This window comes from Triticum aestivum, chromosome 3A, assembly GCF_018294505.1.
Source record: "Triticum aestivum cultivar Chinese Spring chromosome 3A, IWGSC CS RefSeq v2.1, whole genome shotgun sequence".
In the NCBI taxonomy this organism is placed as follows: domain Eukaryota; kingdom Viridiplantae; phylum Streptophyta; class Magnoliopsida; order Poales; family Poaceae; genus Triticum; species Triticum aestivum.
In genome coordinates, this window is record NC_057800.1 from 69220836 (window position 1) to 69225393 (window position 4558).

Here is a 4558-nt window from a genome sequence, read left to right on the forward strand (position 1 = left end):
ACGGAGAGACATGCACGCCGGCTCTTCTTTTGACGGTTTCCCTCCCTAGCTGGGTGGCCGGAAGTATCCAAGGTAGAGAAACGTTGCTAGCACACCCGCCCGTGTCAACGGCTAGAGAAGCTCGGGCTTCCCGCGCCCTTGACCTCTCTCTCAATTGTCTCCCCGGGCCATCATCACCATGCATCGATCCGCAACAGTCCCTTTAACCCCTTGACATGCATGCAGATCGGCGTGCACGGGCATCTAGGATAGGAGCGGAGGGTGGGGGAGCAGCAGCAGATGCAGTTCGTGGAGTGGGGTGCTGCTGCAGTGTGTACTAGTAGGCTGTAGCGTGTGTGTAGTGTACATTGGTGGGGAGCCCGGCCGACCCCGCGGGACAGGGCCTCGTGATGGCCGCAAAGACACTTTTCCCGTCCTTGTTTTGTCTACGCGTCCAGACCAAACGATCGAGGCAACCACGCGACCCCATATATAAGAAGAAAAGGCATGCCGAGGCGGAGGTGATCCGAGCACCACCGAGCCACGACGGATGCCGGCGCCCCACCCGGGTATGGCCAACGGCAAAACCCGCAGCCACCCACGAGCCCGTAGCCATCTCCCGCGCGCTGGGCCTAGCTAGGACTAGGGTGTGAAAGCCGAATGGGAAACGACTGCTACGTATCGCATGCTACGCCTGCACCGCGTGACCTGCGCTGCCCGCCCCGGCCTGCCCACAGGCGGGCAGCACGCACGCACACCCTACCCGTACCTCGTTGACAACACAAAGCAACATGACACGATCGAGGCCCCGTCCGCGACTCCGCATGATCTCGATCCCTTGAACGAAATCATACGTACGGTACGTACGTGCTCTACCGCCGCGCGCGCGGTCCACACCTACACAGAGGCGAAGAGATCGAGAGCAACAGTGCGTGCACGTAGCAGAGGGCAGAGCAGCTAGGCGCTATAGCAGGTATAGCAGCCCCAACATCAACATGGCTCTCTTTCTCGTGGAGACGCGCACTGGGAAAGGGACACGTGATGCCGCGTTTGTCCGCTAGCCCTTGGAGCCACCCCCGGACTTTGATGCGTGGAATATTTGATGTGGAAAGGGACGCAGCTGTGAGTTGCCTATGCACGATTCCAAAACTTACAAACCCGCAGCCCTGCCCCACGCAACATACATTCATTTTTCTTCCTTCTTCCCATTATTATAGTTTCAAGCATAGTAGTATCATTCATGGTCACATGCGAGCAGTGCCGACTGAACCCCGGCTATAGCTGCTAGCCCAGCTGCCGCTATGGCAACAAGCCAACAAAAACCACTGGCTTCAATCAATAGTTCGCCTCTAGGTGTCTGTGGGCACGAACGAACCAACGAACGAACACATTTGAGACCGAATTGATGGAGCTGGAATTTATGGCTGGCTCTAGTACATTATTGCGCACGACGACCTGACTGACTAGTCGGCTGCCCGCGTCGCCACAATGATGCCGCGTTTTGAATGGGAATTCATACAGGGTTGGTTCCTTTCCTGCTGGGTTAAACGAAGGCTGCCATGAAATCATGGGGATTCCCTCGAACAAGACAAGGAGAAGATACAAACATTTATCATCACCGAGGCATGGCCCGTCTGATTGCTTGCATCCATCTTGGAGTTCTATTCTATTCTACTCCATATAGGCCCTGTTTGGATACTCTAACTTGGTTAGAGGTTAGAGTTATTTTCTAACTCTAGACTAACCTTAAACTAACTCTAGCCTTTGATGGTGTTTGGATGAAAGGGTAAGTTTGAAAATAAATGCACTTTTTTCAATCATTTGACTCTTTTAACCAGGATTTGTTGTGACCGGCTCTTGTGTGGGTGACCGGTGCCGCGGCCGGCGAAGGTTGCGTCGAAGATGGTGCGGATGGATGGGAACGGGATGGAGGCGGACAGGGCGGGCGGACTGATGCGGCGGGATGGAGGCGGACGGGGCCGGCTGGGGCAGGCGGAAAGGACGGTGACGGGCGGACAAACTGGTGCGACGGGATGGAGGCGGACGGGGGCGGGCAGACGGGGGCGGCGGGGGCGGGCAGACGCGGCCGGTGTGGGCGAGCGGACGCGACCGGCGATGCAGGGCGACAGGGGCCAGCGGGAGGAGGAGAACGAGATGCATCGGAGGGGAGGAGAACGAGAGGCAGCGGGGACGAATGGATAGGATCCGGTGCGGCTGCATGCGACAGAAAAAGAATTTTTTTAGGGCCCCACCACAACTAGCTCCAATTAGCACCTCTTCACAGGGATAGTTTTTTTGGTGAGTTAGTTCCAATCTAACTCAAACTAGCCCATGTGTTTGGATATTTTAAGAGTTAGTTCAGCCCCAAGTAGCTCAAAGTAGCTCTAGCCCTGGGATCCAAACAGGGCCATAGGTCAATGGGCGTCTCCACTGCAATCATGGTAACTATGGAAAGAAACTACAGCGGCAAGGCAAAAAGAAAAGAGACAGAAAGAAGTTCCCTAGCTAGCCGCTGCTTTTCTCCCATATTTTACGAGTACATGCGTGTATGTGTGTGAAGAGTGAAGACAGGTGAACCAGACGATCATATCTCACATCCATCCATCAATGGAGACAAACAACACAAAACAAAAACTAAAGCCTGCGTGTACCACTCCTACAAGGATTCACTGGTTTTGTGTGCGGTTGTAGCATCCATTTTGCTGCCATGGAGGATCTCTTCACCATAAATTTTAACTTTTGCCATCGGATGGCAAAGGACTACTAGTGGTACATTCTATGGAATATCTTTGCATTCTTTACTGAGAAAAAAGGTGTGTAAAAGCTAGCTAGCACCGCCAATTAATCAACACATAAGCCCATTCCTTGAGCCTAGCAGAAAGATTTGCATGGAACTACAAGGAATATTGTTATCTTCTGTGCTTGTTGAACCCATACATACATGCATGTTACCCATAGTACCAATAGGGAAAAAAAACAGAACTATTGGCATGTTCTTTCTTAGTGCAACTGTAGTATGATCAGTGTTTTGGAGAAAAAAATAATTCCTTAAGGGATTTATTTTTGGAAAAAATCAATTATTCAATACTTCTAAATAAGCTGAGCATGTTATATGAAATGAAGAAGATGCATTATTTAGGGTGCCTAGACTATTGGCACGTTTATTAATCAATTAATGTAGTTGTATTTTCTTTTGCAAATTAATCAATGTAGTTACATATGCAATATTTCAGCTTAAATGCTGGTATGGGGATTGTCGAGGAAAGCTACTACCCCTCTATTCCTAAATATAAGACCTATTAAAGATTTCAATAGGGACTACATATAGATGTATATACACACATTTTAGAGTGTGGATTCAATTTGCTCCGTACATAGTCTATATTGGAATCCCTAAAAAGGCTAGTATTTAGGAACAGAGGGAGTAGTGCATTTTTGGGTGGCGCTTGTAATCTGCTAAAGTGTTATAATTCAGCTTAAATGTTACTGATATATCAAGATGTGGTTATAATCAGCTGCAATTGAACAATATATGCTACCAGAAGTGTCAAATGCTCTGATGAAAAATAGGAATGCTACTGTTCAACAGTGCATGGTATAGGTCACTCCTACATGGAGTGCACATTTTATTATTGGGAATGTCTAGGGCACATCTAGATGTGCCCTACTTATTGCACATCTAAGTGAGTGAATCAAGTATGAAGAGAAAAAGAAAAAAGAAAAAGAAAATATCCACACGAATCTCAACGTAAGATCAATGATATAGGACTTAGATGTGCAATACTTATGGCACATCTAGATGTGCTTTAGCAACACTGTTTATTATTTAACACCCGTGTTTTCTTTAATAACTTGTAGTAATACACAGATGTTGTAATATACAGATGTCAGTTCATTTTTTAGAGTATTTGGTTAACAAATGCTCCCAAATGCAATACTACACAAGGTGTTTGGAATATAATTACTCTTCTATTAACAGTCTATTTGTTAAGTCTCACGTCGTACAACAGACATATCGGCGATCAGAATTACTCCCTCCGTCTCAAATGTTCTAATCAATTGAAAAATAGGAATGCCACTGTTCAACAGTGCACGGTATAGGGCACTCCTACATGGAGTGCACACTTTATTATTTAACAGCAGTGTTTTCTTTAACTGTAATATACAGATGTCAGTTCATTTTCTAGAGTACTTGGTTAAAAAATGCTCCCAAATGCAATACTACACAAGGTGTTTGAAATATAAAACTCTTATTAATAGTCTATTTGTTAAGTCTCACGCCGTACACCAAGTATATCAGCATTAAGAATTACTCCCTCCATCCCATAATAATAATATAAGATGTTTCCACAAGTTGTTTTAGCTTGTAAAAGCGTTTTATGTTATGGAGCGGAGGGAGTACTCTCTAGTAAACAGAACTGTGGTAAACGCTAATTCATCTCATAAACTGCTTATCTACCCAGCAGACAAACGACATGAACCAAATCTTCTTTATTACAACAGCGACATGGATTAATTATGATATATAGCACGAACAAGAATTTATTTGCATGTTCCATATATATAGCAAGTGAACTGA

General features: G+C 46.6%; 1 protein-coding gene across 1 annotated transcript in view; it reads right to left on the reverse strand.

Annotated features, from left to right (window-relative positions):
• Positions 1–3928: 3928 nt before the first annotated feature.
• Positions 3929–4558, reverse strand: part of LOC123060357 (protein indeterminate-domain 7) — a gene marked incomplete in the record, with an annotated part of 3484 nt that continues 2854 nt past the window's right edge. Inside the window, 1 exon segment of the mRNA XM_044483045.1 lies at positions 3929–4558.